The sequence below is a fragment of the Cupressus sempervirens genome, chromosome 11 (assembly GCF_028749045.1).
Source record: "Cupressus sempervirens isolate cs-2001-9-10 chromosome 11, ASM2874904v1, whole genome shotgun sequence".
Taxonomy (NCBI): Eukaryota; Viridiplantae; Streptophyta; class Pinopsida; order Cupressales; family Cupressaceae; genus Cupressus; species Cupressus sempervirens.
The window spans coordinates 295,337,069-295,361,543 of NC_143128.1; positions in this window are offsets into that span (position 1 = coordinate 295,337,069).

Here is a 24,475-nt window from a genome sequence, read left to right on the forward strand (position 1 = left end):
ACCTATTGGTACACCCATGTGACTAGAGTAAATCTAGCAAAGGAAGACAAAACTAGTGAGGTAAATGAAATACTATATAGATTTATGATTGGAAAGTTATAATATGTAGTTCATAGTAGACCATATATTGCAATAGTTGTTGGAATTGTTGCAAGGTTTTCATCTAATCTAAAGGAGACCCATATGAATATTGTGAAAAGGATATTCAAATATATCAAAGGAATTGAAGATTATGGCCTATGATATAGACAAGAGAATGCATTTAATCTTAAAGTCTACACATATGTTGATTGGGTTGGTAATGTTGATGACATAAAAAGCACAAGTGGTGGAGCTTTCCTTTTAGGAGAAATATTGATTACATGGATAAGAAAGAAATAAAGTTGTATCTCACAATCTACCATTGAAGCTAAATATGTTGCCACTACAATTAAATGGGTATGGATTAAGCAACTGTTGGAAGAACTGAAAGAAGAGGTAACTGATCTTGTTACTATTTACCATGATAATTCAATTGCCATAATCTCAAAGAATTTGGTGATGCATGCTAAACTAAACACATATCAATCAAATATCATTATTTGAGGGAGAAAGTTCAAGAGAAACAAGTACGACTTCAATATGTGATGTATAAGGAACAAATTCCTGATATATTTATTGAGCCATTACCTAAGGAATATTTTGTGTATCTAAGAGGTAAAATGGGTCCCCCACCCCTATCCAAAATTCACTAAGTGAAGAGGCATGCTGCATCAATTCATGGATGAGTTGAAATATCTTTGAGGAGTTGATGCATAAGAGTTCACACCTTAGGAACAATTCTGAAGTTGTGAAGTTGAATGTGATGAAACTGGTGTAAGTAGTACATGCAAGGTACAAGAATAACTACAAGGTTTTATAAGTTTCATGGTGAAATTTATAATGACCTTTGGCATTGCTATGGAAAGGGGAGAGAATTAGTATAAAGAGGAGAAACTAAAGGGAGGAGTATGAGAATAGGAGAAGAATATCAAAGGGGAAGAAGTGTACAAAAGAACAAGAAGTATAACTATGAGAGATTATCAAATGGTGAAGTATACCCAAAGTGAGAGAAATTTTTCAGAAGGGAGAATATACTAAAGTAAGGAAATCATGGAGATCATAAATTAAGGGGGAGATATGTTGAAAAATATTATTTTTTGTTGTTGATGAAGATACACATCGAGTTATAGAGTTTCTATAATTGAAGAAGGGAGATAAAAAGTTGTATCGTTGTCAATGCATACATTTGATTATCTTATGTACTATTTGTAATGTTGAATATTATGTTATGTGTTGCCATCAATGCCAAAGGGGGAGATTTTTAGTCTTAATTGATAATGTAATAAGTAATGTTATGAATGTATGTAAAAGAGTCATATTAGGTGTTATATAGTCATTAATGTCAAAGTCTTACTTGGATAGATATTATGATTACACAGTAGATTACCATATCATTTGATTGATGAAGAGGATTGGAAGAAAATATGATGACAACATAATTAATAAGAATGATATTTAATGTGTACTTGAATGAGTTGGGCAATGATAACATATTTTTGGTTTGATTTTTTTTACATTCATATATTGTTGCCATATATTGAAGAACATAGGATTAATCAAGTGACAAGGTTAATGAAGGGGGATCATATTCATCGAGTAACTATAGTATTGCCCGAGTGATTGGCAAAAAAAGGGAAAAAAAGCATTTCCCGAGCAAGTTAGTAATAATAGAGTTCTATATCACTGAGTAAATGTCATGTTTACCAGTAACAATTGCATGAACAAGTTTGGAGAATTGGAATCTAAGGTCAACTTTTTATGGAAATTTTGAAAGTTCAAGAATGGTCTAAGGTGTGAGTCAAAGCTTGTTTCAAGACCAATGACTAGGAAAATTCAATAAAATTCTGATGAATGAGATTGAAGATGGATAAGGTTGTGTACAAAGTTACACAAAAGTTATATTTTCTATGTGTCTAGATTAATTTTATGAAGCTTTGAATCTTGAAATTTTGTATGAACCTAAGATCGATGACTGTGATTAAGCAACAAAAGATGGAAGGATATGGAAGCATTGAGAACACCATTTAAGGTGGAGACTAAGACAATTTTTGGTTGTTGATATTGTTGGTTGCTGATTTTATTGTTGACCTTATTGATAAATTGTTAAGTTGTCATGAATGCAAAGTTGCAGAAGATGAAATAAGATTGTTGAGCCAAGTGAGCCAAGCAAAGGAAGAAGAAAGTTAATGTGTTAATCAACCAAGCAAAAAGTACAAAGTGAAGATCAAAGAGAAAGATCAGAATGAGAAAGGAACAAAGATTTGAACAAGCACAGGTGTTGCTATTTTTAATATATCATTTATATTATAATTTTTTAACCATTGTGGCAAAATATCTCAGAAGTACCTTGTGGATCTAAAAGGTTTGTGAAATCCTATATGGTAATATTTAGTAGTGGTGTTTTAAAGTCCTTTAAATTAGGTCACTCTTTAGTTAGGAACAAGGATTGATAAGGTCTAGATGATCTTTTGGTGAGATCCTCTAACAAGGTCACATTAATAATGTGTATGTAACCTTTAACAAGGTTGGCTTCAGAAGAGCTCACTTTAAAAGAGTGAATATTTTATGGTTGCCAGTCCTAGGTGGTTTTTCCCTTCAAAGGGTTTCCATGTTAAAATCATGGTGTCAAATGTGTAAATATTATTTCTGTTGCAAGTTGTTTTACATGTTTTACAATTTTCAACAACTTGGTAATAAATAAATATTTGATCGGTAATAACTAAGTAAGTTTAATAATACCCACTAATGAAAAGAAAAATAAGTTAACATTTTAGAATGAAATGATTGAAAGAGTTATATGAAAATTTGAATTGTTACATTGAGTGATTGTTGTTAAATTTCATGAAGTTTTATTCATACTAAAATAGTTTGATGGGACTATATGATAACTAGACATAATTGATTCACCCCCCCAGTTATCTAACAACCTTGACTGTGGAACAAATGAATGAGAAGATGAAGCATAAAGCCTAATGTTTACTATTGCATTTGCACTCAAGATGCTGAGTTTGATGATATCAAGAATAGCAGAATTGCTAAATAGATGTGGGATATATTGGCACTTGTGCATGGAGGAGGTGATAATGTGCTATGAACCAAAGTAGAAAGTATGATAGGTAAGTTTGATGACATGAGAATGAAATAATGCAAGAAAATTGCATAGTATGTATGTGAACTTAATTAAAGAGGTTATTAGTGCAATCAAAGTTGCAAGAGGAGCTACTAGTGATTCTAAAATTGGAAGTGAAGTCCTTAAAAATCTTCTTCCCATTTATGCTATAAAGGTCTCTTCTATTCAAGAAATTAGAGTTACTCCTAACATGGATTTGACTCTAGATGATCTAGTTAGTAGGCTAATTGCATTTGAATTGAGAAACTATGATAATAGTATGGTTACAATAGGAAATGTATTTAAGTCTTCACTAACCATAAATAATTCAAAGAAAGAAAAGAAAAGTAAAGAAGAAAGTGAATCTAAATCTAAGCATGATTTGGATTAACTAGAAGGATTTCTTTAAAGAAGGTTGTCAAAAGGTAAAGATGAATACAAAGAAAAATTGCCCCTAATTTATTTCAAATGTAATGAGTTTGATCACTTTGTTGCTAAATGTATTAATAGAAGTAATAATAACAAAAATGACAAGAAGGATTTCAAGTATAAGTAAAATAGAGATTAAAAAGACAAAGGGAAGAAGTCATTCTACATTGTTGAAGAAGAACAAATCAAGTCTAGGTATGAAAATGACAAGGAAATAGTTGAGACAATATATGTTGCAATTAAAGAAGATCTAAATGAGGAAAGTGTTGGAAATGATTGAAATGATCATAAGAAAAATTATTGGAATAATATATGAAACTGGTAAAGAATGTCCTCAATCATTTTTTTGTCATTGATGTCAAACTTGCTACTTGCAAGAATGAAAATTGCTTTAGTGATCCAAATACTATCAATTAGTTGATTGTCAAGGAGGAGGCAATAAATAAGAAGTAACTAGAACACCTAGAGAAAGGTTGAAGTTATGATGTTGTAATGAAGTACAAGGGTCAGCTAAGCCATTGATGAAAAAGTGTATTTGATGACATATTATAAGACAAAGAATGGGCACATTAAAACATATCAAAGATATAAGGTTTTAGCTAAGTCTTTTGTAAAGCTCAACTAAGTTCATTGGAGAGAAGGAGTTGAGCAAGCTAGTAAGAGCCGAGAAAATTCCTAGTTAAAGCCGAGTAAACTTTAGATGCCAAGCAAGTTCAGATGCTGAGTAAACTTCAGATGCCGAGCAACTTTAGATGTCGAGTAAAATTCAGATGCCGAGTAAACTTCAAATGTTGAGTGACACAGAGTTTATCAAGTGCCGAGTAGAACCAAGTGCCGAGCAGGTATAGGTACCGAGTAACATAGAGATGCCGAGCACTAGTAAAACTAATAGTGCAGAGTAACACAAAGGTGTCGAGCACCAGTAAATCAATAATGCCAAGTTGCTGCATTATTTTGAAGATCAAAGATTCGCCAGATCTAAGCCGACAAGGTTGTTATGTAGAAGTTTGTGAATTATAAAGAAGATAAGAATGATGAGCTGGTGGCACAGAACACCATGTAGAGCATTTTTGAGATACAACTGACAAAGTTTGAAGTTAAGAACAAGATATGAGGTAGATACATTGTATCCTACCTAATCCATTTTGAAACCCTAAAATTGGAGAGGGAGAATTGAGTGGAAAAGGAAAATCAGATTTCTATTTAAGAAGACATAAGTTAATGAAAAAAAGAAGAGAAAAAAGGTGGTCGAGCATAAAAGCATGAAGTGCTAAAGAAGGTGCTAAGGAGAAGAAAGCATAGGAACTTTGTTTGGATAGACAAACACAAGGATGATTGCATTGGCAGAATGAGTAAGAAGACTCAAGGAGATGAAGCTTGAGAGGAAGACAAGCAATCAGAGCTGAAGTGATTGAAGCCAAGCATAAGGATTGAACTAAAAGTGTGATCTAAAATCTGCAAAGTATGTTGTAAGTTATATCAAATCAAAAGACCATTATCGTTACTTTCTAGCAATTATAATAGTAAGTTTAAATCCTATGGAATTAGGTTGGTTTAATAGCAATAAGATAAATCCTTTAATAGGGTGACATTCCAAGTGAATGTTCTAAAGACCTTTAACCAGGCCCATTCCTAACAGTTTGGCGAAATCCTCTAACAAGGTCACACTTAATAGTGTGTTGTAAGCCTTTAACAAGACATCACTTCAGAAGAGTGAGAATCAAGTAGCATGTTACTAGTGGTTTTTCCCAAGTTGGGTTTCCACGCAAATCATTGTGTCATGTGTTGATCTCGCATGTTTTATCTTTGCATGTTGATTTACTGTAACTTGCTAATATGGTTGATTTAAGTTTGGATAGATGAAGAGTGTATGGATTCATTACAAGTAGTGAAAAAGTATTAATAGAGCATTTGGACCTTGGATAACTGATTCACCCCCCCCCCCTCTTAGTTATTCTAAAGAATTCTAACAATTGGTATCAGAGCCTGACTGCTGATTTAGTTTAAAGGGACTATAAGCAGAAAAGATCAAAATGCCAAAAAGAGAAGTTCCCAAGCTCAACAAAGACAAATTTGTTGCATGGAAAAGTTTGATGAAGCTACATCTTGGATCCATAGGAGATTATGCCCAAAATTCAATTGTTATTGAACATGTAGATCCAACAGGTGCTCCTACTACAAAAGACATGAAAAACAAGCAAGAACACAACTAAACAATGCTGGAAATTGCCTCTGCACTTAGCTATGCTGAATTTGATGATATCAAAGGATGTGACACTGCATTCAAAATGTGGAAAGCCCTATTAGACATCTATGGAGGAGATCAGAATGTACAAAGAGAAAAAAGAGAAAGTCTCAGAGGAAAGTTTGATGACATGAAAATGGAGGAAAATGAGAATGCTGCTCACTATGGTGCAAGAATAAAGGAAGTGGTAAGTGCAATAAGATGCTTGAGTGGTCAACTGGATGAAGATACTGTTAATAGTAAGTTCTTAAGAACCTTGCTCCCTATTTATGCTATTAGAGTATCAGCAATACAAGAGCTAAGATGTATACCAGAAAATAATCTAATTTTTGAAGGTATAATAGGTAGACTCACTGCATTTGAGTTATCTAACTTTGATAACTATAGACCTGAGAATGTTGAATCTGCTTTTAAGGCCAAGTTATCACTGAAAGATGCTGAACAGGTGAAATAAAAGAAAGGAAGAAAAATGAAGTATGTATCTAGTGACAGTAGCACTGATGAGGAAGATGTGGAACAATTGGAAACATTGCTTGCTAGAAGATTTCACACGGGTAAAGGAAAATTCAAAGGTAAGATGCCTATCATTTGTTTCAATTGCAATGAAGTAGGTCATATTGCTGCAAGGTGTCCACAGAAAAAGGATTCGAAGGAAGGCAACAAATACAAGTATAGAAGAGATGATGACAAGAGAGATTTCAAAGAAAAAGGTAAGAAGTGTTATATTGTTGAAGAAAATTCTAATGACAATGATGATGAAGTTGTTTATGTAGCTATGAAGGACCAATCTGATGAAGAAGAGCCCACAACACTGGTAACATGTATAAACAAGAATGATAGATGGATCATAGACAGTGGATGCTCACATCACATGACAGGAGACAAAAGTAAGTTTGTTAACTTTACTCAATATGATGGAAATAGTGTTAGATGTGGTAATGATGCCCCATGTCAAATCAAAGGAAAAGGTTCCATTAAGCTCACAGAACAAATTTCATGTGACAATGCATACTATGTTGAAGGATTAAACTACAATTTACTGAGTGTCTCACAGTTAGGCAATATAGGATGCAAAGTGGAATTTGGAAACAAAACTGCAAAAATCTATGATACTGATGGTAAACTGATAGGAAAAGGAGATCAAACAAAGAGTAATCTATTTTACCTTGATATGGATGATGTTTCTTGTTTTATTGCAAAATTTGATGATGAATGGTTATGGCATAGAAGATTATGTCATGTCAACTTTGACAATCTAGTCAACATTAGCAAAATGAAGAAAGTCAGAGGTTTACCAAAATTGAAAAAGCCCGATAATATCATGTACAAACAATGTCAGCTAGGAAAGATGACAAAGTCAAGTTTCAAAAGCAAAAACTATACATCTAAAGAGATACTTGAGTTAGTTCACACTGACTTATGTGGTCCAATGGAAGTACAAAGCTATAGAGGAGATAAATACATAATGTTATTTGTTGATGACTATTCTAGGATGATGATTGTTATGTTCTTAAAATGAAAATCTGATGCTTTTCAAATGTTTAAGTGGTATGTGGTTAGAGTTGAAAAGGAAACAGGAAAAAGCTTGAAATGCCTAAGATCAGATAGAGGTGGTGAATTTACATCAAATGAATTCGAGATATTCTGTAATGATAAAGGAATCAAAAGACAAACGTTAGCTCCTAGAACTCCCCCATAGAATGGAATTTCTGAAAGAAGAAATAGATTTGTGATTGACTGTGCCAGAACGTTAATGATGGAAAAGACTGTTGCCCTAGAATACTGGAGAGAAGCGATAAGTGTAGCTGTTCATATGTTGAACCGAGTACAAGTCAATAAAGGTACAAATACAACACCTTTTGAATTGTGGTATGGTCACTCACCCAATGTAAAACATTTCAAAGTGTTTGGTTGTAAATGCTTTATCCTTAAAGATGCTAGAAAAGGAAAATTTGATGCAAAAAGTGATGAAGGCATATTTCTTGGTTACTCCACTAGAAGTAAGGCATATAAGTGTTTGAATACTAACACTAAAAAAATTGTGGAAAGTGCAAATGTAAACTTTGATGAGCACTTAAAAATTCAAGTTGAAGTACCAAAGAAAATGGAAGAGTACAGAACCTTTGTGTATTCTTATGAAGGAATGATTGTTGATGAAGATGATGTCAATCAAACTAAAACTCAACAAAAAGTATCAGTCTCAGCTGAGTCTCAACCAGTGAATGTCGAGTTGCATTCAGAAGCCGAGTTGCAAGATGAAGGAAATGAACAATCTAATTTTGAAGATAGTATATATGATGAAGAACAACTTGAAAATGAAGTGCATAGTGATCCTGAGTCTGAAAGATCAAACATGGAAACAAGGACAGAGCCAAGGTTATCCAAATATGTAAAAAGACATCACCCTGCTGAACAGATAATTGGTGACAAAGATGCAAGACCAATGACAAGGAACAAACTAAGACATGAATCATGTCTGATCAACAAATCTGAACCCAAGACAGTATATGGTGCATTACAAGATGATGATTGGTATAAAGCTATGGAAGAAGAAATTGATCAAATAAGGAAAAACAAAACCTGGAGTTTGGTTCCCAGACCAACTGACAGGAATGTGATTGGCACCAAATGGGTATTCAGAAACAAACTAGATGAGAATGGTGAGATTACCAAAAACAAAGCTAGACTAGTATGCAAGGGTTGTGCTCAAGAAGAAGGAATAGACTATGGGGAAACATTTGCCCTTGTTGCTAGAATGGAAGGAATAAGAACTTTACTTGCATATGCTACCTTCAAAGATTTTAAAGTCTATCAGATGGATGTAAAATCTGCTTTCTTAAGTGGTATACTAGAAGAAGAAGTCTACATTGAACAACCAGAAGGATTTGTTGATGAAAACAACAGGGATATGGTGTGTATGCTACATAAAGCACTCTATGGTTTGAAACAAGCACCTAGAGCATGGTATGAGAGACTTCACAAGTATCTAGTGCAAATTGGATTTGAAAGAACTGATGATAATAACAACATGTACATCAAGGCAGAAGAAGGTAAAGACATTATTGTATCTGAAATCTTTGTGGATGACATAGTGTTTGGTGGTAAGGAAGTACTTTGCAAAGGTTTTGCTGACAAAATGAAACATGAATTTGAGATGTCTATGTTTGGAGAAATCAAATTTTTTTTTGGATTGCAAGTACATCAACTCAAACATGGTATATTTGTCACACAATCAAAGTACATCAAAGAGATTCTTAAAACATTCAGATTGGAGGAATCCAAACCAGTCAGCACACCAATGGCAACAAGAAATAAGCTATCCAAAAATGATGAGTCAGCTGAAGTCAATCAAACAATGTACAGATCCATGATTGGAAAACTACAATATGTTGTACATAGCAGACCAGACATAGCATTAGCAGTTGGAATAGTGGCTAGGTTCTCTACTAATCCTAAAGAAAATCATCTCATAGCAGTAAAAAGAATAATGAGATATCTTAAAGGAACTGATAACCTTGGTCTATACTACAAAAAGAATGGAAAATTTGAGCTCAATGCATATAGAGATGCAGACTGAGGAGGAAAAATTGATGATAGAAAAAGCACAAGTGGAGGTGCATTATTTCTAGGAAAAAGGCTGGTTACCTGGACTAGCAAGAAACAAACATGTACATCCTAGTCCACTGTAGAGTCAGAATATGTAGCAGCTACAGTCAATTCCACAAACATTGTATGGCTCACACATCTATTAAAAGGAATGAAAGAGGAGGTAACAAAACCCGTGATATTGTATTGTGATAATACAAGTGCTATAAACATATCCAAAAATCCAGTGATGCATGCAAAAACCAAGCATATTGCAATCAAGTATCATTATGTCAGAGAATCGGTAGAAGACAAACAAGTGAAGTTGGAATACATTCACACAAAGGAACAAATTGTAGATATCTTCACCAAACCATTGCCCAAGGATGCCTATGAATATCTTAGAGGCAAGTTGGGGGTAATACCCCTAACTCAAGCAGTTTAAGGCAACAAGGAAGCTGCCCTGCATCAACAGGAATAAATCATTGAAATATTAATAGATTGATGCAGAGGATGACAACAGGAGTAGAAACTCCAAATCAGTCACAAGCATGGTGATAGAGGGAGAAAAATAAGAAGAAGCCAAAGCTTATATTTTTCATGATAAAGATGCTACATCTTTGGCATTTATGTCAAAGAGGAAGAAATATGCAAAAACCTGATCAATACAAAGAAAGAGGGAGATATATATGAAAGAGGGAGATATATGAGATCAATAGTAAAAATGCAGCAGCAAAGAAACATAGCAGACAACATATACAATCTTGATGGTAACCAAGTTGATTAATTGATCAGTTTGATTTGTCATCAATGCCAAAGAGGGAGATTGTTGGAAATGATTGAAATGATCATAAGAAAAATTATTGGAATAATATATGGAATTGGTAAAGAATGTCCTCAATCATTGTTTTGTCATTGATGTCAAACTTGCTACTTGCAGGAATGACAATTGCTTTAATGATCCAAATACTATCAATTAGGTGATTGTCAAGGAGGAGGCAATAAATAAGAAGTAACTAGAACACCTAGAGAAAGGTTGAAGTTATGATGTTGTAATGAAGTACAAGGGTCAACTAAGCCATTGATGAAAAAGTGTATTTGATGACATATTATAAGACACAAAGAATGGGCACATTAAAACATATCAAAGATATAAGGTTTTAGCTAAGTCTTTTGTAAAGCTCAACTAAGTTCATTGGAGAGAAGGAGCTGAGCAAACTAGTAAGAGCCGAGCAAATTCCTAGTTAAAGTCGAGTAAACTTCAGATGCCGAGCAAGTTCAGATGCCGAGTAAACTTCAGATGTCGAGCAAGTTTAGATGTCGAGTAAACTTTAGATGCCGAGTAAACTTTAGATGCTGAGTGACACAGAGTTTATCAAGTGTCGAGCAGAACCAAGTGCCGAGCAGGTATAGGTGCCGAGTAACATAGAGATGCCGAGCACCAGTAAAACCAATAGTGTCGAGTAACACAGAGGTGTCAAGCACCAGTAAATCAATAATGCTGAGTTGCTGCATTATTTTGAAGATCGAAGATTCGCTAGATCTAAGCCGACAAGGTTGTTATCTAGAAGTTTGTGAATTATAAGGAAGATAAGAATGATGAGCTAGTGGCATAGAACACCATGTAGAGTGTTTTTGAGATACAACTAACGAAGTTTGAAGTTAAGAACAAGATATGAGGTAGATACATTGTATCCTACCTAATCCATTTTGAAACCCTAAAATTGGAGAGGGAGAATTGAGCGGCAAAGGAAAATTAGATTTCTATTTAAGAAGACATAAGTTAATGAAAAAAAAGAAGAGAAAAAAGGTGGTCAAGCATAAAAGCATGAAGTGCTGAAGAAGGTGCTAAGGAGAAGAAAGCACAGGAACTCTGTTTGGATAGATGACCATAAGGATGATTGCATTGGTAGAATGAGTAAGAAGACTCAAGGAGATGAAGCTTGAGAGGAAGACAAGTAATCAGAGCTGAAGTGATTGAAGCCAAGCATAAGGATTGAACTGAAAGTGTGATCTGAAATCTGCAAAGTATGTTGTAAGTTATATCAAATCAAAAGGCCATTATCATTACTTTCTAGCAATTGTAACAGTAAGTTTAAATCCTATGGACTTAGGTTGGTTTAATAGCCATAAGATAAATCCTTTAACAGGGTGACATTCCAAGTGAATGTTCTAAAGACCTTTACCAGGCCCATTCCTAACAGTTTGGTGAAATCCTCTAACAAGGTCACACTTAACAGTGTGTTGTAAGCCTTTAACAGGGCAGGCTTTTAATAGGGCATCACTTTAGAAGAGTGAGAATCAAGTATCATGTTACTGGTGGTTTTTCCCAAATTGGGTTTCCACGTAAATCATTGTGTCATGTGTTGATCTCGCATGTTTTATCTTTGCATGTTGATTTATTGTAACTTGCTAATATGGTTGATTTAAGTTTGGATAGATCAAAAGTGTATGGATTCATTAAAAGTAGTGAAAAAGTATTAATAGGGCATTTGGACCTTGGATAACTGATTCACCCGCACCCCCCCTCCGCTCTCAGTTATTCTAAAGAATTGTAACAGAAAGGTATGAAATTAAAACTTAGGTCACAAATTGAAATTTTAGAATAGAAAGGTCAAGATATTTGATGATGAATGTAATTTTATTAGAACATGAGTGCAAAAAAAAGGTAACTTTTTAAAATCTTGATCCTACTATTGAGACATGCTTATTTAGTAAAATTGAGGATTTATGGTTATGGAATAAAAGGTCATGTCATGTGAACTTTGATAACATGGAGAAAGTAGTAGAAAGAAAAGTGTAAGATGCTTACTAAACCTACAAAATCTTGAGACTATTATGTGTAAAGAATGTTAGCTCGATAAGATGACAAAGTCTATTATTTCTAGAAAGACACACACTTTAAAAGATATCCTGGAATCAATGCATATTGATCAATGTGTTCCAAATGGTGTTGAAAATTACTACGGTGACAAATATTTCATTTTTCTTGTTGATTATTATTCAAGAATGATGACTATTACGCCCATGAAGGTGAAATCTCAAACCTTTGATATGGTCAAATGGTATAAAGCTAGAGTTGAAAAGGAAACTAGAAAATGTTTGAAATGTTTAGAATCTAATTGAGGTGGTGAATTTATTTCTATTGAATTCACTAACTTTTGTGTAGAGAATGGTATTGAAAGATAGTTTTCTACACTGAGGACAACACAAAAAATGAGATATATGAAAGGAGAAATAGGTAAATTATGGATTTTGTAAGGACATTAATGATTGAGAAGGAGGTTTCTCAAATATTCTGTAAAGAAGTAATTAGCACCATTGTTTACACTCTCAACTAAGTTCAATCAAAGAAAGGAACAAAAAAGGCACCCTATGAACTTTGGTATGGTCACACATGTAAGTTACTCCAAAATTGTTGAAATTAGGTGTTACATTCAAAAGGACATAAGGAATGGTAAATTTGATGTTAAAGAAGATGATGATATATTCCTTTTTTATTCATCTAAGATCAAAGATTATCAATGTTTGAGCAAAGATACTGTTGAGCTATCATTTTGCATGATGCTTAACGACAAGAATCCTTTCGAACTCCTCTCTTGAAAAGCTGATCTGGGATCAAATCCAAGGTTCCAAGAAATCTTGTGACCTACTGGAATCTGCTCGGTTGAAGATAAATGTGTTTGTTCATGAGGAGGCCTTTGCTAGTTCGAACCAATTTCGAATCAAATGATCAATCTTCTTGTTGTTTCAAAATTAACCACAAAAGAGATATATTTTTTGGTATTTTCTATTTTTTAATGAATGCAATCTAACAATGTAACTATATGAATTCCTAAATTAACCAGGTGTTAGCAAAGAAAATAACAAGGATAAGGTAACAAGAAGTTTAAGCAAATAACATGAAATGGAAATTCCCAATGGACATAAGCCATAGAAATAACACGTCTATGAGTTAAGCCTTTGAAAAGATTAGTGGGTAACCAATAAAAATAGGAGCATTACTTCCTTAATTCCACTAATGCAATCATCGATGAGAATTCAGTAGCTACAAGATGTTTCACTTTTCATCAAATTGCAAGGCCACGAAAAGTGCGCTCATGCAAGACAAAAAGTTATGCAAGAAAAATATGATGATCTCTTCTCAAACTAAGTATGTCAATAGAATTTGTAGACCCATAGAAAACTCCAAAATTAAAAGATCACACAACTAGAATATCACAATAAAACTATTGGCTCAATTACATTCCATGAACATACATTCACAAAATATAACACACTTAGGCAAGAATCACTACACTCCAAATGTGAGCACCAATAGCATATATTATTGCATAAAAATAATAGAAGTGACCTGGAATACATGTTACATTCTTGAATTTATAAGAAATCATCTCCTATATTTGTTTTGAGAGTGAGAGATATCTTTATGCAAACATATGCTTCTAAACTAATGAAACAAATCTATTATGTACAAACTAACTCTGTAACTGGTGCTTAGTAGGACTCCATCCATATTTATATCATTAATTGGATGCACGAGCCTTTACATGTCTTAAAAAAATAAAGCATGAGAAAATAAGAAGAAGAAAGCCATCAGACGATGTAGGAGTCTCTGGAGATGCCAAAAATAGAAGCTCAATCTTCTCTAGATGTTTGTAGGAGTTAAATTATTGTCAGAATGCATTTTTGATGCATGGAAAGCTCTAAATTTAGAATAGGAAGTTAACTATTGGTGCACCTTTGAATTCATCAAAATCTTCTAGAACACCATTGAAAAAGCACACTAGTGCACCTGCATGAAATTTGTGCAAGGTGCTCAATTCCCCCAAAAATCAAAGTTCCTAGTTTTGAAAACAATTTCTGGGTTTTTCTGAGATGACGTTTGGGAGCACTCTAGTACACTTATTTCCCCCCTTTTTGATGATTTATACTCTCTCTATAGCCAAACACTTTCATACATTTGAACTCTTGCTTCTTCTATCTGAAATCCCAAGGCACTTGTGTTGAATCTTGTCATTAATAATTACATAAGATGAGGAACTTGTTCTAGTTGATGTCTCCAACCTCTGTATCTTTGATCTTTTTATTCTCTTCAACTACCCTATACTTTGTGGTGAGAAACTAGGTGATCTAGATTATCCAAAATAATGAAATGTTTGAAACATTTCACAAGATTTTCATATCTTTCTTACAAGTTTTTCTAGGTCTTTTTAACTGGCTTTTCAGAGGTCTTCTGCTCAAAATTTCAAGTTGAAACTTTGATTAGTTTCTAAAATTGGGCATCCAAAGGCTCCCTATTTTAGGGACTAAAATTAGATTTTTAGTTCTTTCCAATAGTGTAAACAGTTTCAAATTCTGAGCTCTAGGTCAAAAGTTATGACCCTAAAAAGTTAAGGATGCCCTTTTTACCTACACAAAGGAGCAAACATTAGTTTGAAGAGTTGAAAATATCAATTAAAACAAACCCTAATTACTAATTAAAAATATAGAAAACCCTAACTATTTGAAAACCCTAATTTTACCTCTTTTTTGCAACAAGGGCACACTTGGCACACTTGATAGGTGTGCCTGGTGCACCTTCTTCCATTTATAAATGTGGGATGTGCACCAATGCAACTCATAGGGTGCACTAATGTGCACCTCATATTTGGACTTGGGTGGATGTTTTATGTTTAAAGGGTGCACAATAGTGCACCTAATTAGGTGCACTACTACACATCTTAATCACAAGTTTTTTCTTTGTTTTAAGGTTTTAAGGTTTGTATGAGTAGTCAAAGGTGTGCAGAAGTGCACCTAATTAGGTGCGCTACTACACACCTTAAGTCAAAGTTTTAACATTATTTTTTGTGTTCTATAGATGGTGATTAGTGACGATGGCACACATGTAGAGATGCAATGCTATGGCTCATGGATGCTTAGAATGAAAAATGACAAGTGAGGAAATGGAGGGGGTCCCCGAGTTATAGAGACTCGAGACCCAACACACCACTTGGTGTTGCGTAGTTGCATTCTTGCACATCACCAAGTGATGATGCTTTCTCAGTAATTTTGTGCACTAGCACACCTAATGAGGTGTGCTAGTGCACCTCTTTTTCACAAAATAATGACTTAACACTCTGAAATTTGATTCTTAGAGCTTGGGTTTTCAAACTGAGACCCTGATTGGGTCAAAAAATACTAGATGAAATCCTAAAAGGACCTGGACCCCAGACTAGGGATCCAAAAAGCTAAAAAATAAAGTAAGGGGGTCCCCATTTTATTGTGAAACCATAATAGATACTAACAAGATGATTGAAAGTGAAAATGTAAGATTTGATGAGTTTGCAAAGAGGAATAATCTGGAAAGTAAGAAGGAACTTGAAGTCTACAAAATGATTGTATATATTTATGAAGAGGCACTTGATATATACATTGTATGAGTTAAAACAATGATCCAATAAGCTTTAGTCAATAACACCTGAGTTAAAACATTCTTTATGTGAACATTAGATAGTTCAACCCAAGTAGGAAGCTGAATCCCTACCAAGAGAAGAAAATATTGAAAATCAAAGGACTGGACTTGTATTGGCCAAATATGTGAGAAAGAATCATTCATATGAACCAATAATTGGAGACAGAAGTGGTGGAGTACAAACAATAATTAATTTAGGAGAAAATACTTTTTTGATTTCTAATTTTTGACCAAGAATAGTAAAGACTGCATTGGGTAATGAATATTGGATAAATGTTATGAATGAGGAGATTGATCAGATTGAGAAAGATAACACATGGAAATTAGTACCAAGAACTACTAACAAAAATATGTTTGGAACCATATGGATTTTAAAAAACAAGCTAAATGAGAATGGAGAAGTGGTAAGGAACAAGACAACATTGGTTTGCAAAGGTTATGCACAAGAAGAATGAATAGACTATGGTGAGAATTTTGCACCTGTGGTGAGATTGGAAGGAATAAGAACATTGTTGGCTCCTACTATATACAAGAAATTCAAATGATATCAAATGGATGCCAAATCTACATTTTTTAATGGAATACTTGAGGAGGAGGTATATATTTGAAGGATTCATTGAACCTAAAAAGAAAAACATGGTCTGCAAGCTGAAAATGACATTATTTGGATTAAAGAAAGCTCCAAGAGCATGGTATAAAATGTTAAATTATTATTTGATTAAGATTGGATTTTCTAGGACAACTGAAAATAATAATCTATATTTAAAAAGTGAATCCAAAGATATGGTATTGATTTCTAAAATATTTGTTGATGATATAATATTTGGAGGAAATGATATGTTGTGTAAGGCATTCTCTGATCAAATGAGTACATAATTTGAGATGTCTATGTTTGGTAAGATACAAATTTTCATTGGCCTATAAAGATAGGTATATATGTGACTCTATTTAAGTATGTGAAAGAAATATTGATGACATATGGGATGGACGAGTCTAAGCCAATTAGTACACCTTTGGTGACCAAAGTGAAATTGTCAAATGAAGACACCATTGGAGAGGTAAATGAGATTCAATACAAATATATGATTGGTATATTAGAATATTTTGTGCACAATATTCTAGATATTGCACTTTTTGTTGGAATTGTTGCAAGGTTTTCATCTAATCCAAAGGAGACTCATATGACTGTTGTGAAGAGAATATTCAAATATGTAAAGGAACTAAAGATTATGTCCTATGTTGTAAACCAGAGGATGAATTTAATCTCAAAGTCTACATAGATTTTAATAGGGTTGAAAATTTTGATGATAGAAAAAACCCAAGTGGTGGAGCTTTCTTTTTAGGACGAAGACTGATTACATGGATAAGAAAGAAATAAAGTTGTATCTCACAATATACTGCTGAAGTTGAAAATGTTGTTGTTGTAATCAATTATTCAAATATTGTTTGGGTTAAGAAACTATTGAAAGGAATGCTAGAAGAGGTAAACGATTATGTTACTATTTATTGTGATAACACTAGTGTAATAAATATTTCAAAAAAATCCAGTGATGTATGCAAAAATAAAGCACATATCTATCAATTATCACTACTTGGTGGAGCAAGTACAAGAGAAATAAGTAAGGCTTGGACATGTAAAGTTAAAGGAGAAAATAAGATACATTTTTACCAAGCCACTGTCTAAAGATGATTTTGAGTATTTAAGAGGTAAACTGGAGGTTTTTCCCCTATCCAAAATTCATTAAGAGAAGATGCATGCTGCATCAATTCATGAATGAATTGTAATATCTTTGTGGAGTTGATGCATAGAGTTCACTCTTTAGGAGTATCATAAAGTTATGAAGATGACTATGATGAAATTGATGTATATTGTACATAAAAGTTATAAGGAAAAATACAAGGTTTTATAAGTTTCTAGTTGAAATTTGTAAAGACCTTTGGCATTGTTGTCAAATGGGGAGACTATATTGAAGAGAGAGAATATGAAGCAAACAATAATAAAAAAGGGGGAAGAAATAAAAGGAGGAGAAGATAGATGAAGACTACCAATGAAGAGAGATGAATAAATCATAAGAATGTTGAAAAATACTGAGATCATATTCTAAGGGGGAGATATGTTGAAAGAGATTGTTGTTGTTGTTAAAAATTGCTGATACAAATCAAGTTACAAAAATCCTATAGATGAAGCCAAAGAACTAAAAATTTGTATTGTTGAGAATGCATACACTTGATTAAATTATGTAATGTTTTGTAATCTAAAATCATATGTTTTGTGTTTCCAACAATTCCAAAGGGGGACATTGTTAGCCCTAGTTGATAATGTAAATTAAGAGAGTCATATAAGTTGTTATGTTTTCATTGATGTCAAGTCTTAGTTGGCTACTAGAAATTATGCTAACTCAATATAGTGCCATATCATTAGATTGATGAAGAGGATTTGAAGAATGTATGTTGAAGAAAAAATTGATAAGAATGGTATTCAATAGGTACTTGAATGAGTTGGATAGTGACAATGTAATGTTGGTTTGATTGTTTTATAATCATGTAATATTGTAAAGTTTTGAAGTACACAATCATAACCAAGTGACAGGGTTAATGAAAGAAGACTATATTCACTAAGTAACTACAATGTTCACTAAGTAGTTTGGAAAAGTAAGAAGAAATTCAGTACTTCCCAAGAAAGTCTAGTATCAACTGAGTGATCTTACCTGAGTGGAATGTTATGTTTACTAAGTAACAACTGGAAGAACAAGCTGAAATAATTGGAATCCAAAGCTGACCTTTGATAGAAAAATGAAATCTTTGAGATGTTCAAAGGTTACAGTCAATTTTTTTTACAAGATCTATGGCTGGGAAAATCTAATATGGATATGATGATGACAATTGAAGAAGGATAAGAAAGAACACATAATTCTATGCAAATTTCTATTTTCTATGTGGTTAAGTACAATGAATCTAAGATTGACGATTGTGATTAAGTGACAATAGATGGAAGAATCTAGAACCTTGACAAATACTATTTAAGGAGATGTTCAAGATAGTTTTTGTTTGTTGATTATGTTGATTATGTTACTAACGATGTTGTTTGTGTGAATACAAAATATTGAGTAAAAGAATAGAGAAAGGTGAACTAAGTAGAATAGAGGAAAGCGAAGAGAAAAGTTGGTGAAAGTGCAGGTGTGAATCAACTAAGTAAAAGATCAATACCACTCATAAAACTAGTTATTATATTGATTCTTCCAACTAGTCTTATTGCAATCCACTTAAATATGCTTAGATACAAGATAAAAATAAGTTACCTTATACAAACAAAAACATTCATTAGGTTGACACAATTATTTTTGTATGTAGAAACTCTCAATGTGAGTATGAAAACCATGGTGGGGATAATATACCCACTAGCCCTTATAATGCATGTAAAGGGGTGCCCTGTTAAGAGAAACAAATGCTTCTTGTAGAAGCACATCTTGTTAGGAATGCTTGGAACCTATTAGGGTTGCAGAAGCTTTGTTAATGCTACCAGATTAGAGGATTTAAAAATCTTCCTATGAGAGACACCTTGTTAGAGGATTTTACAATAGGCTTCCAAATGAAGTTGGCCTTGTTAAAGGCTTACAAATAGATACAATGATAAGAACACATACTAAGTATTTGACCTGAGTGTGGCACTAATTTTTTGTGTAGATATTTCTTTTGTATCCTTTGAAGATGCTATGATCTTTCTCCTTGTTTGATGAGTACTCTATCCTCACCTCTAGCTTGGTTGCCTGCAATAATTTTTCACTACTCTTCTTTCACTCTACTACATTTTCTTTAGCTAAATTGTTCCCTCTCAATCCTCATAGTATTCTCAATTCTTCTACCCCTATAGTAGTTTCTCTCTGTAAAAAACTCTTGTCTCTATTCTCAACAACCTCAACAACATTCACACGTCTAACTTCTTTGCATACATATCCTTTTGTTGATGTCTAGAACAATTAGCCATAAGTAAATCATCTCGCTTATTTTGAATTAAAAAATTTAATTGCATGCCTTCTCTATCCATGAAAGACTAATGAACCCTATGCCTAGGGTCTAGACTTGTAGCCTTGTTAATTCTAGCTATACGCCAATGGTATTATGCCTTCCTTTCTTACTTGCATCATTTTAACTTCTCATTTCTATCACATTGATAGTGACTTATTATGTTGATGACTTATATTAATTGATATCCATTTATGACTTCTTTCTAGTAGGTGGGCCCAGGTATATGCTAGGGTTTTTCTTGATCGCTAACTCTAGACTTCTTCCACCTATTGCTTCCTCTTGACTAGTTATCACATATTTTGCTAGACAAATATCATTGGCCATCAACGGTAACACTCAATGATTATCCTTCTCTTCATACCAATGATTGCATGTGGGGCCAATAATCTCCCTCTTTTGCATTGATGGAAAACCATCATTTATCATCATGCTCCCCATTCTTCTTTGGAAAGTCCATTCTCATGCCTTTATTTATACCTGTGAAAGGTGTTGGTAGATGGTCTTGGGAAAATATGTGTTAGTGCCTATCTCTCTTTATATCATATATTCATATATTCTCCCCCTTTAGATATTCTCCCTCTCATGAAAGGTGTTGGTAGATGGTCTTGGGAAAAAATGCATTAGTGCCTATCTCTCTTTATGTCATATATTCATATATTCTCCCCCTTTAGGTATTCTCCCATTTTTGGGTCACATGTGATATTCTCCTCCCTTTTCCATACTCACTTTCCCCCTTTTTTGTCATACTCTCCCCCTTTTTGTCATAAATGACAAAGGTTTCTATGGGGTGACTATAGGTTGTTGAATACATCTTGACATAGTCCCTATATGGTGGAAAAATGGGTGTCTCATGATGCCTTCAACAATGTGAGATAAATGATCACACTTTTTATCTCTTTCAAGATTGTTTCTAGTTCAATCATGCTATTTCCTGGGGGTTGGATGATATCAACTTCTGCACTTACAATTTGTGCCTAAATAATGTATGTCATGAGAGATAGTTTGCATTTTTCTTCCATGAGCATGTGGGATTACTTCTCTTGTTCACCCTTAATCACGTGTATGATATGTAGTGCCCTCCTGTTTTGGAAAGATAGTTAGCTACAGAGTCAGTGACTACATTGTAGTAGCCTTTCACATTATTTTAGCTCTTCTTGAGCTTGTTGAAACTTTTGCTTTAGATTTGGCAATAGGGAATATAGATCAGATGAATTTGTCAAGAATGGGGAAAGGGCCAGTAAAGTTTCTTCCATCTTTTATTTGATTTCTTGTAAGGTGGTCCAATTGTTTTCCACTTTTTCTTGCAATATAAGTTCATCCTTTTGGCTTCAAGATTTTTCTTGACTAGTGCTTCTACATTTCCTTGGTCATCTTTGCCTTTGTCAACCAGTGTAGAGAGATGGTTGATGCGATTTGTATTAGGATCATATTCATATTAGAAGCTAGTTCTTTAATGATGCTTCTAGTAATCACCAATGTTCTATCTCATTGCTCCTTTTTGAGTTTTTCTTTCCTTTTCAAGTGTTACTTGTATTCGTTAATCTTTATTGATCCATGTGCTAAATTTTCTCTTTCTCACTAGCTATGAGTGCATCCAAATCCTCCTTTCCCTCTGCTTGTCTAACATTCTTCTCTTAAATTCTACTTCATTTTTTGAGGTACAAGATGATGATGATAAGGAGCATGATGATGTCGATGTGTATCTGGTTAGTTTTCTCCTTTACCTTTCTTGTTCTCCACTTGTTGTTCTAGGAAGGCTTGGCACTCTTCTTTTACTTCTTGTCTATATGTCTTGCATTTACACACATTTGGTTGAGATAGTGTTGGTCTAACTATGATGCCTTGTCTTTCTTTTTTGATTCAATTTCCCTTTCTCCTTCCTTGGGTAGGAATTCTATGTCCTCTTTTGTAATTGAGGATTTTTCTTTTAGAGGTTCTTCATATGGTATCTGAACTAAGATAGGTGATTCCTACCTCTCATTTCTTCCTTTTTCTATGATGAATCAACAAAGATTGTCCCTATTTTGATTATTTCATCAATCTTAAATTGTTGAGTCATATCTTTTGGTGACTTAAATTTTTCCTTCATTGTTTGCTTATCCACCTATATGATCAATGAGGTATATACTAGTTGTTCATCTTTTTCTATTCCAATTGTAGTCTTGTCTACTTTGGTTTCCTTGGGTGATGTTGCCTCCTCTTGAGCTTCCTTAACTAGTTTGTGTTCCTCTTATTTTGATACATCTTCCTCTCCTTGAGGATTGGGAGTTTTTAATCTCCCTTCTTGTTTTTCTCTCTCTATTTCTATCCTTGTGTGGGTTTATGTACCTATTTTATTGGGCTTGTCAATTCTCATACTCATTTATCCACTTGGTAATTATTTTCCTTTTAGGTACACATCAGTGTCTGGTGTCAGCTCTTCTAGATTTTGACTAATGATTATTCTTGTCTAGTTCCTTTGACCTATTATGAAATCAATTATATCTCTTGTATTGTTGAATTTTCCTTTGTATACCCCTAGTATGCAATATTTCTGAAATTCACTAATTCTAGGTTCCATCTTCATTAGGGAATCTTTGATCATCTTCTCATAATCTTTTATTCTACTGATCCATTTATCATTTAATAACTTTCTTAAGTCTTTGGAAAACTCTAGCCCAAGATCATATGGGCTTCTATCTCTTTTCCCTAGACTAGATGATACAACACTTATAGATTTTGCTTTGTTCTACTTATAGATTTTTCTTTGTTCTCCTTGGAGAACCATACAAATCTATTCTTAAGAATAGTGTAATCATGATTATTTATAATTATTCTTACAATCTCACAAATAGGAATTGGTTTAAAATTTTTCTTACCTTTCTTTGGTGCTAGTAATCTTCCTCTTCCCTTTCCTTAGTAGCTTCAATGCTGAGAATTTCTTTGATTGGACCATCTTTTGATTTAGTTTCTTTAGCTTCTAGTTCCTTAGGTGATAGTTCTCTCCTTCTCTCTACTATCAAGGCCATACAAGGTGGAATGGTTTCTATCTCTTTTTTCGTCTTCATTGTGCTCACTATCTTGGATGACATAGCTATAAAGAGATTAATTGCCTAACTCCTTGTTACTCTTCATGGAATGGACTTCTATGCTGTCTTCTTCTCTAGTAAGATCCTATTTCTAATCTCTATCGAGATTTCAATCCTTAGCAAAACAATTCTTTCTTCAAAGGCTAGAAGCATTTCTATGTGGTGTATGGATTCTTCATCTTTTACCTCATAGCCAAAAGGTGTTAGCCATAGAGCTTTGGGTTATGCTAAACAAACAATGCGATTATTTGGGCTTGGGAAAAGGAAAATTGTATCCTTATAGCTTTCCACTAGACTCATGGCTACCCTTTCTCTCTCATTCATTTCTTTTTATAAATTTTTGAAATAATTACACATTATGACATTACCTTTTCCTTCCAATTTTCTATATAAATACCCAATATGAGCCATGACTAGTTGGTCTTTGCTCCATTTGATATTTGGGGATTCGGGGAATTATTCCCTTAGGTAGAACAAAATACATACTAGTATGGATCCATATCTTAGAGTTTTATTTTGATGATAGTTCATTTTTCTTCTAATATTTTTTAGCATCTCTGCTTGAAGATATCCATAGAGGTCAACCTTTGATTTGTTGTGAACAATTTGAACTACTCCGTACACTATGTTATCTAGAACATAATCATTTCCACTAGTGTGGCACAATTTCTAACCCAACACCATGGTTGTAAACTTCAATTTAAGGATTGGAATGTCACTTATGGTGCACCCCATTCCATCTTGTGTTGTTCTTCCTCCAGTCAATGAGGTTTCTTGCCTTGCCGAGATAACGTTCATAGGAAAATACATACTTGATGTATTGAACCTAGTTACCCTTTTAATTAGGGCTTTGGTGATCTTATATGGTTTGTCCAACCACATATATTGTTCATGAATTTTTCAAAGAAAAAACCTCACCCATTAATCATGAAACAAATTAGATATTTCAAGTGCCTTGTATAGCATGGACTCCACTAGATCCACGTGTTCTTCTTTAAAGGATTCTTCTAAATAGAATTTTCCATATAGCTCTCTTATCTCTTTATAATAATCTCTTGTATCTCAACTTCTAAATATGTCCTCACATCTTCTCTAAGTAGGACATCATCATATAGAGATGATAGCACATTTCCATCTTCAACATCTCTTCCCCTTTCTATGATTCCTTGATACTCTAGGTGACTTCTTTGGCTATTGGTGATTGGATTGACCTTATTAATCTCTTCTACTATTGTTTTTCATGATTTAAAAAATCCTTACTATGTAGGTTTGTAAGAATTTCTTTTTGCAGATGATACTTTCATAATATATTCGTTTTGAGCATCTACATTTTCATAGTATGAAAGCACACGTATTTTTCATAATGCAAAGTATCATATGACTCTTGATCCTTCTATTTATGTCACAAGGTTTGCACTATTAGGGTTACAATAATTGGAAAATGCCTTACCTACTAGACGACATATATCATTAATACA